At 38.3% G+C, this 14,955-nt stretch overlaps 1 protein-coding gene across 1 annotated transcript in view; it reads left to right on the top strand.

Moving 5' to 3' along the window:
- Positions 1-4,293: 4,293 nt before the first annotated feature.
- The window catches only part of LOC121521401 (disheveled-associated activator of morphogenesis 1-like), a 65,431-nt gene continuing 54,769 nt past the window's right edge, over positions 4,294-14,955 (top strand). Inside the window, exon 1 of the mRNA XM_041805354.1 lies at positions 4,294-4,423. The gene's annotated coding sequence lies outside the window, so the exon portion shown is untranslated. The remainder of the gene's footprint in view (positions 4,424-14,955) is intronic.

Below are 14,955 nucleotides of genomic sequence, written 5' to 3'. Positions count from 1 at the left end.
ACAGAATTTACAGGGTGTCAAGGTTTGACTGGTGCCAGTTAGCCTGTAATGCTTCATTGAACATTCAACTATGCTGCATTAATGTTACTTGGAAAGGGTTTATGGAGTCACAATATACATGTTAATAGACTGAGATTAGAAAATATAGGTGACTTTGTAGATGGCAATTGAAACAAAAAACATGCAGGTGGCTCATTAATTGTTCTTAATGACTATGTCAAAACTTTCCTGTGTTGTTAGTGTCTCCAAAATCTAGGCAATTTCTTAAAAATCTTCTGTTAATGAAATCAAAATAAGAAAGTAATAACTCTGAGTCTCGTGTTACAGGTGTATAAAGATTTTGGTGGTTCCCAAAAGATTTTGAGGTCTCAAATTGGGGCACAGTGCACTGAAGCATGGTTCTTCATTTCATTTCATTTGTTATTTGCTTTCCTCTATTAAAGCTAAGAGTCAAAAGCTATCTTAAAATCTTCACACTGTTACAAATGCATTCATAACTAATAAACTGGATTAGGTCTACTGATTCCATGCAGTCACCATTATTGAAAAAGAAAATCTCATTACAATCTGTTGGTTACTTTTGTCATTATTTTATTGATGATCTACACAGCCTGAGAGTGAAAGTACAAAGTTAACCTATTTATCAGATCTACTGTTGCCCTATTGCCCTACCTGCTCCACATACTCCTTAGATTGCTTCCTCTTTGTTGTTCAAAGGTCTGTACTGTTGTATAAAGATGGATGATTTGCATGATCTGCCTAAAGAGATCTGAAAGAAAAAAAAAGTGTCTTTTTTTTGTATTGTTATGGACAATAGACTTTAAAAAAGTTATAATTATTCAATTTTAAAATCTACCTCTCTGTAAATGCATTTGGTTTGTAATGTTTTTTCTTTTTTGTGCACAAAGGCTTTCCCTTTAAAGCCTCTTGTTGATTTTCTTATTTGAATGTAAACATTACCACTCTCAGTTAACAGTTTTAACCTTAAATATAAATAAAGTCTGCTAGCATCATCATAAAATATTGGATTTGCATTGGATATTGGAAGCGGTGAGCTTAAGAAAATTACACAGGCATGCAAAATCAGTTGTCAGAAATTTTAGTGCTATTTCATTCAGCATGACATATGGCTACAGTGTAATTTAATACAGTATTTATTGAAATATATTTTTACCATGTCAAATATGTTCATATAACTACACAAACTCATGTTTTTGACATGAATACAAAGGCTTGAGATCACAATTGCTGTAGTTAAGTATTTTTATTCACAAGAACTGGTTAAAATGAGTCATCATGATGAACAATCCAGAATTGGTAATGTCTATGTCAAAAAATTTAAAATTTTTGTCATATCAGGTAAAAAATGTTCTCCATACATCAAACAGCTAATCAAAGTCTGACACTTAAACCCACTTTGACATATAACAAGTTATTTTAAACAGTGTTTATCAACTGATGGGTTGGGACCCAAACGACCCAAAAGTGGGTCATAGAGCTGTGGGTAACCAATGTGATGTGGCTATAAGAGTACAATGTTCAGAAGCCTTAAACAGGCATGCACACATATTTTTATTTGATTTCACTCTATGTGCCTTGAAAAGGAAGTACTATTATTCTTCTCTAGATATCATCTTTAATATTTCACCAGCTAGGGAAACAGAGCTTGTTTCCCAATGATGTTTATTCCTCAAGACCTCTAGAAAACAACTGAAACTGGCGTGTTATCATTGGAAAACTGGTGCAATAAAATGCATGCCTGTCAGTTGGACATTTGTACTACTGTGCTTTTTAAACATGTTTGTCTATCTTGTTCAGTCATACGTAAGGTCCAACATGCAAAATTTTTCATGAATAAAATTTGAGTGGTGGAAAATATTTGGAAATTTGCGTAGTTATTTATTATTAGGGAGGTGCTGGTGGTTCATGATGATAGAGCATTTGAAAACCACTGATCAGATTTAACTTGATAAATGTTTAAGGCTCTGTTTGTTTTACTTCAGGGTGAAGTAATTCCATTTATGTGGACTTCGAGCCACACAGTTATCACTAAATGTCTTTAGATTTATTTGTTGCATTATATTAAAAAAAAAAAAAACAAAACAAAACACTGATTCATTCTGTCTGTCAATTAGATGAGAAATGTGCCCCAAGGCAAGCTGTTCCCTCTCCAAGTCATTTATCACCAGCAAGGAGGATACACGGTGACTCATAAAATAAATCTAATATAATAATACAACTATTAGTTTCTAATTAGATCAGTTAATTATAGTTTAAAGAATTGACTTCTCTGAGTAAACAGCACGTTTGTACCAACAACTCATCAAGCAGATTATCTTTAACCACTAGAGGGCACCAAAGTATTATACATAAATACAAACACCCATGATAGCAAACGGAGATTGTATTTGTGTAGTTCTGCTTTTAAGTGTTCCAGGTTTTGAGATGCATCTTAAAAAAATGCTGCCCCAGTACAGAGAGGTGCTAATAAATATAATTCTGTTTGTTGTCTTCACAGCACTGGAAAATCACATTGGAGGACATTCAACTCCAACATCTGTTATATGCTCTAACCTACAATTAAGTCAGGTAATTTCATTTTGCTTAATTTATCTAACAGTATTGGGTGAGGGTGCAGAGTGGCTTTTGTGTTTAATATCGTGTTTCGGAATTAATTTGTCTTGCTGCTGACATCTTGGGTTTATTTCCCCCTTTCCACTTAAATTTTGTCATTCTGTACCTATGTGTTCCAAGACTGACAAGTAGTCTGTCTCCAGGGTGTCCCGATTTTGTCATTGCTTTGGAGGTGGTTCTTGTCCAGGTTTATCCTCCAAACTGGAAATGATGTATATGAAAAACTAACAGCAAATCTGGAGTTTACCAATTACTGAGCTCCCAGATGTCTATGTGTCATTTGAAGAGCCTTACAGCCCTAACACCATAGAGTTCTTTAACAGTGTCTGAATTATGGAAAATGACACCATCTGGAGTAACTGTTAGGAACCCTAAATTCCTGATCTGCACTATCTTCTCAAGCTGGTGATTTTTTTTTCATTTTCACTGATACTCTTCTGTTATGGTGCCCTTAACAATGATCTTACAGCCTTACAAATGAAAGACCCAGCACCAGTTTAGAGTGGTGCCCCACTGGTTTTAGAGTGGCAGCTAGCTGCCAACCGCCATTGTTCCTGGTGCAGACCTGGCCAGGGTCCAGAGGACTGCACGCATTATAAGCAATGCCACAGCTACTGCAGAGGCCTGAGTTAGGCTCAACCTTGAGTTTGATAACGATGCTCTGTGAGCACAGCTTTGATCACTGGTTCCAGTGAACAAAAGTACAAAAGTTTAAAATGGCATTTTCACAGAAAAATTATGAAGTGGTTGAACCAGTTTGTATTGCAGGTGTGGAAGAGTGGGGTGAGTATTAAAAACAAAGACTCTGCTCTGTTCTGTACCATTGTAATGTCAATGCTCCACAACATGCTTATAGTCTTGTGTGTGACAGGACACACATATTTTGAAACAAAGCATTAAAACCAATCAGCAACTTTACTTAAGTTTCAAGTTAGTTCAATTGAACTAGACAGGTTCCATAATTACAAAACTGAGAAAGGTAAAAATACCAGTCTTCTCAGTTTATGATTTTTAGGGACATGCCATGATAATAAAATGCATGCCAGATGGGTGTAAATATGCTGCATATGAATTTCTCCACCCCCATGACACATTTTTATCTTCTGACTATGACTGAAAACTGTTTTTTTTTTTCTTTTTTGTCATCCCTTTAAATTTGAAACCAAATACTTGATTTGGAAAAAAATGATTCAATGTTAACTACTTGCAAGCATATCAGGGGATTTTTTTGCTTCTTTGTTTGTTTGTTTAGGTCAAATACGTGGTACCAGTAGAATTAAAGACTGCTAGTAATGCCATTGTGAAAGTAGCTCATAATTTGAAAGTTTGTACCTGTTTATAATAAATATAATAAATAAAAGCCTGTATATCAAATGCTAACAAATTTGTTATGGAAAAGTTGTAATCTTTCTAGCAGAAACAGTCAGACGTATTTAAATACATGCTTAGCCTATGTCACTTAGAAGAAAATACTTGTAAACAGAAATGTTGACTTTAATATTTTCACTCATTGTAAGTCATGGTAAGGGTAGGCTCTTAATACGATTTCCATGAAAACATAAACACTTCAACTCTACACTACAACTTCCATGAAGCGCTTACAAGGCTGGCGCATGCGCATTAACTGCTAGAGTAAAACGATGACATCACAGGCAGCCCGGACCAACCAGTCGGTTGAATTACCTCCTTACCGTCTGGACTGCTGTGCATTTTTTCTGGTACTTTACTTTTCTGCGTATCCTATGAACCTGTGGACCCAGTTAACAAGAAAAATGCTGACTGTGACAAGGTAAGGACATTGTCGTTTGATGAAAACTCTTACTCATCGGTTGAAACAGTATCCGCGTGCATATCTACACCGGGCCGTTTGGCTAGTGTTGACCTCCGTACCGGTGTGGCCAGTTGATACAAACAGCCATCATTAACGACATCTGTGGCGAGTTTTCTTAAGCTGTTTAGCCGCCTTTTGTTCAATTTTAGTGCGTCTACACTGACCTAAATTGACTTTAACGTAACCCCTTTGTCTACAGGAGTTATAAGGCGTCGGGTTACATTTGCATATGCTTTGCAAATAGTTTTTGTTTTTGCTTGTGTGGTGGGTAAGCTGACCTGTTCAACACAGGCAACCGCCCCTTCAACAGCTTTCGTTTTAAGCTAATGCTTCATTGAAGAAACGACTGTCGACTGTACTGGGGTCCTTCGTAGTCCATTTAAAGCTCCTTTAGGGTGTCTGTCCCACGAAATTGTGGAGGAGTGGAAAATCATTACACCTACTAGCCTAGATATTAGAATCATAGTCTATGACTTTTCTGACATTCCTGAGATTTATGTAACTAAGCTAAGAAGGCTATATTTATTTTCTAAGATGCTTAGATCTTGATATTCATATTGCATAATGCTTGAAATGGGCAGCAGAGTGCTAGTATGTTTGAACAGAAATAGCAATAGATTCCAACTGATAGAAATCGAAGTGTCAACTTTGGCTGTAATAAGGCTATGTGTAAGCTAAAGTCAGAATTTGTAGAAGACTAGGTCCAAATTCAACTTCTGAGGGTCACACTATAAACATGCCAACCAATTTTTGGGTTGGTATTGTAATTTTGATAAGACATACAACATTAATCACAAGGAATGGATTGGTATTAAAGCTCCTGTGAGGAAAAATGGTTTTCATGGAATTTGGTGGGTCCAAAATCTTAATATCTCAAATTTGATAATCCAAAATCATATTTCCTAACATTAATCATTCAGTTTTTATCCATGATAGATTAATTGACTCTGAACAATGGCTTTGACTTTTTAACATTACTCCAGACTGAAAGAACCGGCCTCTGGAGCTCTCAGATACATAATAGTTCATCTGTTCTCAGTTAGTATTCACTTGTGTCATGTTGTGAAGTGGAATGACTCTCTTGTGAAAGCTATGAAGTTACAGGTCAGTTGGAGACCACAACACTGAGATTATCACAAGACAACCATTCTAGTAGTGGGCTTATTCCCAGTCAGGCTCTTATCAGAGGACTTGCATTCCCAAGAATTAAAATGCTCTAAATCATTGTGGGGCCTGTATGTGCTTGTAATGGGCCGCTGCCTTGTGAGAGGGCTTACTGCTATGGTTTTAGCTGCTGACATGTTTTTACTGTAAACACTGGGAGAAGCTTTACATGATGTGCCATGCTGTTATTTTGTCCACAGCATTAATGCTCAGACAGGGAGTTGGCTGGTAACAGATCAGCACCAGCAAGGCTTGACATTTGCAGAGCATGTCTTGATTTCTGAAAAGAAGCACATTGCTGATGATTGGTCTGTTTTCTTACTGCATTATTCCCAAAGAGGTTTCTGATTTATGTTTTTCTTTAAACCTTTGAACCATGTTCAACCATGGTCTGATATTTTTGGCTGAAATGGACTTATCACAGATCTAGAGATGTGGGGATTTTTGCATATATGGCAGACTTGCAGTGGTCTGATTCTTCCTAGAATGTTAAGAGTCAGAAATAATCCCGTTTTTGCCTAGTCATAGGCTTGTTTTTTTATTTAATGCATCCTAATATGGAATAAAACAAACTATTTGCATTTAGGTGCATGAAATAACCATAATTTTGTGACTGTAAAGGTGAAACTTCACACAACCAATCCTTAGGCGACCTTAGTGTAATATCTACCTGTTAGTTTTACACTCTCATTACGTCCTCCTGCCTGACAGATGAGCAAACACAACACAAGCAAACACATTTCATTTACCTTGACAAGCTTGTTAGTTCACTGTATTAGTTGCTGTTAGCAGCTGTGCCAGTCAGTTTTATGGCACTGCTTCTTTCACACAAAGCCTTCGGGCTACAGCTACTACTGTCTTGTTCATTTGGCACAGGTTATTTGTTGATGTTTCACAAGATCTCCCCATTGTCATTCTCTGAGCTGCTGCTGGAAAATAAATGAGAAATAAGCATGTCTGGCGATTCAGACCGCAACATTTTAGATTCATTTTCAGTTGGAAAACCTGGTGCTGTAGGGTATAAGCTTTTCTGTCCTGTTTACTGCCATCAAAATATGTCAGTGTTTGGTAACAGTTGCAATGCTGATACCTGTATAATAAATGTCTGTTGCTGCCTAAACTTGGGCACCAGTGAGTAGTATGCCGGTCAAAGCTGACAGTATAATATAAACTTCCTCAAATTGTGTTTTTTTTTTTCTCCTTCAGTTCTGTATAGGGCACACGGCTATAATAATTATACTTAACTGTTTCTGCTAGCAGACTGCAAGGTTAGTCATCAAACTAGAAAATGTCTGCAGTCAGTATTATCCAATGGCATTTTTAGGATGTATTTTGTTTTAAGTTTAACATGAACAAAATACATTCTACCCCTATTATAAGAGGTCCACTCATTAATCAATTAGTACTTAAGACTTTGTATTAGATTCAGCATTTTGAAGGGATAATAGCATCAGGACATTTCTTTATGTGATGATTGCCATTGCTTGAAAGTCCTCTGCTCAGTTCTCACTCTATAGACCAAAGCAACATTAAAGTCTATAAACTGCTGTAGTTCATTTTACCTGGTGCTCTTTTGCCAGTCAGCTCACATAAACCTTTCTGAAACTCTCTGGGGGAACTGGGTTAATGAACTGTGTATTAAGTTTCACAGGACTGCCAGTGCAGCAGGGGGGATCAGCCTCCTCTGATGGGCCACATTAAATACTACAGAGTGAAAGAGTAAACGACAGCACCAACAACGGGGGGGGAGGTATGGACTCATTATTTTTTCAACGGTGGAAGTCATTTAGGAGTGGCTCTAACACAGCTGAGCCCCTAAGACCACCATATGTCAGCATGATTTCCGGATGTTGAGGTGGTGTTAATGTACAGAGGCAGGTGTTTGAACCCCAGAAGAGCTTTCCCATTGAGAATCATTACAAATTTGGATCCTTATTTTAAGATATCAGCTGTGTTTATGGCACCCTGTCTGGGCATTACTGATACAAATCGGGTTGTGATGGAGGAGGCCTAACTGCCATCAGTTAGATATCTAATCTGTATGAATATTTTAGTGAAGCTTTAAAGGATGCAGTACACTAAAGAATGTAAGTATGATGTGGCACTGTCTGTTGGGTTATAGTTTGACTGAGTAACAAATACAATTGCCCACCATGGTTTCTTAGCTCAGGTTAAATATTGATTGTGATGACGTGTTATTTTGTAAATCTGCCTGGTCTGGCCTGACAACATACTCTGTACCACTGGGTGATAATATTCTTTGATTATCAGTAATTTTGTCCTGCTGTTCTTTCCATAGTGTCCGATAATGCCCCTCCAGTCTTCTAGAAGTGTTCCTACATATACTGATATAGAATAAATGATGATAGGGAAATACAAACAGACACTGCAATAGAAGAAAATACACACCTACCATCGATGCCATCGCATACTTTCTGTAACATATTTGCCCTTTTCTACTTGACTTAATGTTTGATTTATAAAATGTCAGAAAGTAATTAAAAATCCAAATCATTAATTGCCCTAGAAATCTTTCGTTTAAACTGAACCCACATTGTTTGAAAATGACCCCAAAATAATTATAGTTGCTTTTTTAAGTTGCTTTAATGTGAATTGATAAATTGTTGTTCCCAAAGATGAAGTTCATGAGCAGAGCTGTCCATCAGAGACATTGATGCTGTTTTTGTAATCTTTGCTTTATCCTATTCCTTAACTGTCACCCTTGATTTAATCTAATTATCATATAGATATAGCAGCCATATTTTGTCAAATTAGTCAAATCATATGATGAAGTGGCCTTAGAAGTCCTTGAATTGTTTGGAAAGAAATACTTCCAGGTCACTGTTGTTCCTGCTGGAGCTTCAGACTATCTGCATGTCGTCTCACAGATCCTGCGGGATAGACTGTGGACCTTCAGCACTCTGTTGGCCTGCCACCACAATAGGCCAGTATGACTGTTTGAATGTGGTATTCTTTGAGCGGTGTGCTTCACTTGGGCCAAACAATAGCATCATTTAGCATCCTTTCTATGCCGGGGTCTGTTCCGTCACCATAGCATCGCTGCCAGGCCACACCCTGCCCCCCAGTCTCGCCTGCCTTTGCACTTGTCCTCGCTGTTAAGACAGCTGGGCCAGGGCTGCCGTTGTTGGCCCCACCCAAGACCCAGCCCCACATTTTAAGGATCGTTGCATGGTGAAAGAGCTGGAATGCCTCTCAGATTTTAATACTTCTTATTTCATAAAAGTGGTGAATGATACACCAATCAAACCTATAACCTTGAGCTTGATTAAGAGCGCTTTGCATCATTTGATGAAGAGAAAAATAAACACATTGAGTTTCCAGCAGTGCTTCAAAGTAAGCTTGTCAAAATCTGTGATACTACAGTACTTTTAATACAACATGTTAAAAGACGATAGACATTGTCAAAACAGGTACCCAAGCTTTAAAAAAGATAGATCTTCAGTCATATTTGTGAAGTAAGATGAGAGTACAGTCAAAATTACCAGTACCCAATGTTTTGATGTCTAGGACTTGTGCTTTTGTTGACATGGTTAGAAAAGCATTGCCAGTATTAGTAGACTTTGACTGGAATTGCATCCAATTTTTAAAATGTCCTGACAACCCTACTTCAAAGCAAAGCTGGATCATTTGAGTGATTTTTTTGGCTCTTCCCCCCCTTTGCCCTAAAACACTAAAATCTTTCCAAAACACTTGCGTGAGCTGAAGAGTTAGAGACCCTCCCAATGTTTCTGAACTGCTTGTCCCCTCCCCAGACCACTGACTCTTGACCTCCCTGATTGTTTAGTGGTGAAAGGGCTATGCACCCTGCTTCCAGCTCAACCACTCAGTGGTGGCAGATTTTTAATTAATGGGGTTTGTAGGTTGACAGCTTCCAGACCTTTTGGTGAGTAATGTATCCTTCATGGCACGCAATTCCTTCTTCAGCCAGTTTTATTAGCAATAAAGTTTTCATCAGAGTGCAGAGATTATGAGAGTAGAGTCTGTAACAAAACCAATATGAAAAAAAACACTTACAAAAGCTGCAGTTGTTAGGCACCGTCACCCTATTATTACAGCCTTTTCCCATTCTAGTTAATAGGATTATGTAACCTTTGGAGTCTGATGTCATTGTTCAAGTTAAGTGTAAACCCCAAGTGGTTTTAGCTTCCATCCACTCAAACCAGTGTAATTATTAGGTGTGTTGAGCTTTTGCAATCTAATCCTGTCACTGCTGTTGTGGCAGAGACTCATCTCGAAGGAGAAATGAGCCTCAATCTCTTCAGTCTGTAGTTCTAAAAGTAGAACTGGGTGACCCATGCAGTTACATTTTGGGTCAGTTCGAACTTGTTGGAGTTGTACCTTCGAGAGCACAGAGCAGGCTGTGCTACTTCTGGTGGAGCTCAGATAGTTTAATTTTTGACACTGATTAAATAGTGACTATTATAGCTGTGTTGATGTGTCATATAACTTGTATCCTCTGGAAGTCTTAGCATCTATGCATTTTATTTGCTCCGCGGGTGCTGGCGTGCGGCCCCTCCCCATCCAACAGCACTCACAGGCAGCCCAATCCTCATGCAGCGTCCCCCTCAGCTGCAGTCGGAGCAGGAGATGCTCACGCCTCCATGTCCAGACTGCAAAGTAACTGCACTGTGAAGGCCCCATGACTATTTTTTCTATTGTCAATTTAAAATTGTTAATGAAGACTTTATATATAAATATATATGAATATATTACAAGTGGTATGGTCAAAAATGTTAATGTTTCACTGGGATTTGGTGTAGGCTTTTAAGTGGACCATAAGTAAACCAAACATAAGAAAACTAACTTTCGAAGAAAAATAGAACAGTAAATAGAATAATAAACTAAAAATAAAAATGAAAGTAACTCTGCCAGAGTATCTCTACAGTCATTTTTGCCTGTCCCAAGCCCAGATAAAGGAGGAGGGTTGGAGTTGTGACGTTATAAAAACAAGAATCAACAGAAGCACGTTCATTTGTAGTTCTACACATATTAAAGTTCTTTTAACTCACTTTTTTCTCTCTCTCATGACATTTTTCCTCTCTCCTGCAGCGTCCATTACAATTACAATTAAATGCATACTGCTGATTATGCAAATTAGGCGGTTACGTCATTTAGTGACCATGAACTTTTACTATATTGCAGTCAGATCCAGTACTTTTGTCGCTATCGGCCTTCCCTATGTATACATCCCCCACCCGGAAAAAAGTTCAGGCTCAGGATTTTTTTTCACTATCAGCCATGCCTGACGTGTGTCAAATAACACTGTATTACATTTTTTCACAGCAGAGATGTTATGCTTTACAGATCATGCAAATGTTCAAATGTCATTTTTTTTAATAGACTAGTACACTTGCCGTATTTTTGTTGGATATTTTTCTAAATCAAAATGAGCAGTCCAGTCCATCAAAATGTCCAGTTTAATCTATCTATTATTGTGTTGGCTATAACATCAAACCATTCAGCCCTTGTAGGGTTGCACAATATTTGATTTTTTGCTGATGTGCCAATATTTCCAAACTCATTTAAGCCTATATGATACTGATACATTCGCAGCTTTTCAAGTGACAAACACTGAGTGTCTCGAGTGTAAAGAGAAGTTTGGTCAAGCAGAGCTGAGAGAGGAGCAGGGAAGTCGTTTTACATTTGGGGCTTTAATCAAAATGTTCAGGGCTAAAAGTGGGCCCCTCTGAATTTGTGGCGCTCTAGGCAACCACCTAAAACTTATTTTACATTTGTACTTTTTGATAATATCCAAGGCTGTACATATCAGCAGAGATTTTCATGTCTGCCAATACTAATCTTGTGCTGATAGTTTTATGCATCCCTAAAAATTCAAACTAGCCATTATTACAGGAGAACAGAGAGAAAAAAATGGATCCAGGTCAACTTTGGGCTTCTGTAAGACAATATTTCTAATATAAAACTACATTAGACCAGAGGTTACCAAGCTGTAGATGGATTCACGAGATGTTTCAAACACATTTCATAATCAGCTTTACAATGCTTGTGCAACATGAATTTGTCTCAGGTTAGCTTTGCTCTCAGTATAACAAATAAATATATTATTTCTATACAAGCCTGTGGTCCTTGATGGTATGGTTGCAAGATGTGCAAAGGGTCCAAGGAGGCTGACTAGACTTATTTAACAATAGATGTGCATTCGATCTAACTCTGTAGTGATTTTTTTCATCCATTTAGTTTTAAGTATCAGAAAGTAATCAGACTGCTGCAAATGTGTTTTATACAGGCATAAGCTACATGTTTGCTTTATACTGGTGCTTCACTAGAAAGTTTGACATTTATTTATTTTTGCATTATGCTTCCTAAGTCATTAAATGCAGACTTGAGTTTTAGATTTTAAAAAAGTTAATAAAACATTTATTACATGCAGAAATTCTCAAATCTTTAATAGGCTTAGGATTGAAAATGATTTTGTCCACTAGCTTTCATCTGGGTAAAAATGAATGCATATCAACTGAAAAGTAAATATGAGTTGATTTTTCTCAGTAAATTTAGGGGTATATCTAGCTTTCTCTGTTAACTTCAGAGTGGATCTTTGCTTGAAAAGGTTGGTGAACACTGCATAAGACCATCATCTCGTCTGAATCCACTTTAACATTGTCTTCACACATGAGCTGGCAGAAGAGGTAGTAGCAGAAGCCAATCAACATTTGTGTCAATGAGTGTCTTGCGTGAGACGCAACTGCTGTTTGTTTACTTCCCAGGCGTGGTAGCATTATGAAGGTGTTGTGTTGTTAAGTGTTGAAAGAGAGAGCCACAGGCATAAAGGTGGAGTATCCAAACAACGCTGTTGCCGTGTCTTTGTTTAAAAGCACCTTTATTTCCTAGCTGAGTGCTTTGTTTGGAGTGACTTAAATGTTTTGGGCTTTAAAGTTTGTCACCCGACATACACTAGAGCTTAATTATTCATTTTGGGGTTTATTGCATTTTGCTGAACTCTTTCAGTCATTTTCTTAAGTTTTATGTAGTTTTTAATCAATACCCTTGCTTTGCTTTGCAACTCAAGAGTGGTTTCTATTGCTGTGGGAAAGTTAGAAAGTGATTGTTCTCTTTCCAGATTCAGACGATTTAAGGCAAACTTCAGATTATAATGGCACTGAGCATCCAAATGAATCATGTCTGTGTCTCAGCTTTAAAGATGCAGAGAGTGTAACCATGCGGCAGTTCAAACAAAGGAACATAGGAACATGTGGGTCCTGTCCTGCATGTGTGGGGGATACCCATAACTGATATGTTGGCTTGGGACTGATGGGGGTTTTATGGGCCAAGTGGGATTCATGTTTCAGTCCCTGCTTGCCTCTATCCCCTTTGTCTAGTCATGTTATTAATGTTAATTCCCAAAGCAGAGATGCTGGAAATGAGGATTTTGTATGAGTTTGCATTTTAAGTGGATCTGTGAGCTGTCTGTCTTATATTTTAATTTGATTCTGATGTTGGCGAGGCATCAGCTGGTTGGATGCCAATATTTTTACATACATCACGTTGGGTGCAGTCATCAGTTCAGGCTGTTACTTGTGGTAATTACAGTTTAATCACAGAAAGCCAACTCATGGGGGAACCATATCACGCCAACATGACAGGTTTTTTTATGCTGCTGATTTCCAGCTTTAAAACCATTGAAAACCAGAGGACAGAGCATTTCTTTGAGTCATGCTTCATCAACATGCATAAAGATGATTCATCCTAAAGATAGGAAAGGTGAGTGTTCATTAATCAAGAATTTATGAGCAGAATTTGATGTCATTTTAAGTTAGAAATTTGCAGCCTGCTTTGTGCATCCTATTTAATTAATTCAAGTGAACTGAATAGGTTTGATGCCAACATGCTCCTCCTACAGACACAAACCAAAGCATGTGTGGCAGCTCTTTAAACAGCCGACGGATATCAGATTGAGCTGCAGCCTGTGCCAGAGCATGGTATGCTTTATCCTGCACTTTTCCGCCCCACCCTGTTGAAAAACAACACTCAAGTTCTGACAAGTTGTCATGCCAACAATCAAAAACAGAAAAAAATATGTTCTGGATATATATCTTTTATCTCCTACCCATCTGTGGAGATAAATGTGCCCAACTGTTGTCTCTGTGTGTTCTTTGTATACCTCCTTCACTGGGACGTTGTTGGTATTTTACCCCAGTAATGTCATTTACTGTTAACTGAATTGGCCTCTCTGGAGCCAATGATGCCTGTCATGCACATCCTTATTCAATTTGTTGAATTTGTGATTGTTAAAAAAAGCACCTTTTGTTTCTTCACTAGGTTTGTGGCACTTCTTATTCTGTTGTGTTCTGATGCGGTGTATCGATAGGACAGAAAGCCACTGTAGCAGGCTTCCTTGCCTAGAGAACAGATGACAACCTTGTTTCTTCAGGAGTTTTATGCTGCTACAACGAGCAAGTTCCCACAGTATAGCATATCTGTGATAACATTACTGTAGAAAAGCCGTCAAAATAGCTGGGCAGTCAGACAAAACCAGCTGCATCAACAGCTAAATGTTCCACAGCAGTGATTGTGTTACAGCTTTTAGTGGCTACCATTGTCCCCTGCTATATTTCTTTCTTCTCTCACAGTTATGTAACTTGTTTTACTCTGAAGTGTATTATGCTTTTGAGGTGATCCATGAGCACAACTGGTTTTTCTTTGATTGCAAACTAAAGAGTCATTTTAGGTTGTCTGTTTTTAGAAATATTCGGTACATGCTAAGTAATTGCTCAACAAACAGTGAGTGTATTGAAGTCATGATGTCCTAAACGTCGTGTTTTTGTGTCCCGGCAGTTTGCCCTGTATGGTTGATAGCTGAGACGCTGCAGGGCAGACACTGTCGGGTCGATCCTGTTAAACAGCAGGTGTCCTTGTTAACATCCCCAAAACAACCTTTTGTCTGCCGATTGTGTTATAGTTTCATTTTCACCACACTGCCCAGTTCTCTTGGTTGAGGCTTCCCTGCTCATATTCCCAGGTTCACTGTTTTCTTTCAGCCTGTCTGGTCCTAACTTGTTTTTCTCTGCTGAGATTATGACAGACTCAGAGATAAGCAGCTTGTAACTCAACTGTGCAGCCGTGCAAGATGGCCAGTCACTATATCTGGCAGCTTTGTTCCACCTTAGTTTCGCCTCTGTGTCGGTCTCTCAGTCATGCATCCGGCTGGCCGTGAGCCAGTCCGACATCCGCATTGACACCGAAAGATGAGGCCAAGACCTCAGACCTTTTCACATGGATTTACTCTGGTGTACTAATTACCAAAGCATCTGTGTGTGACATTAGCTAATTGACACGCGACACCTTGA

This window comes from Cheilinus undulatus, linkage group 14, assembly GCF_018320785.1.
Source record: "Cheilinus undulatus linkage group 14, ASM1832078v1, whole genome shotgun sequence".
In the NCBI taxonomy this organism is placed as follows: Eukaryota; Metazoa; Chordata; class Actinopteri; order Labriformes; family Labridae; genus Cheilinus; species Cheilinus undulatus.
The sequence above is the reverse complement of the archived record's forward strand: the minus strand, read 5'-3'. Positions and strand labels throughout refer to the sequence as shown.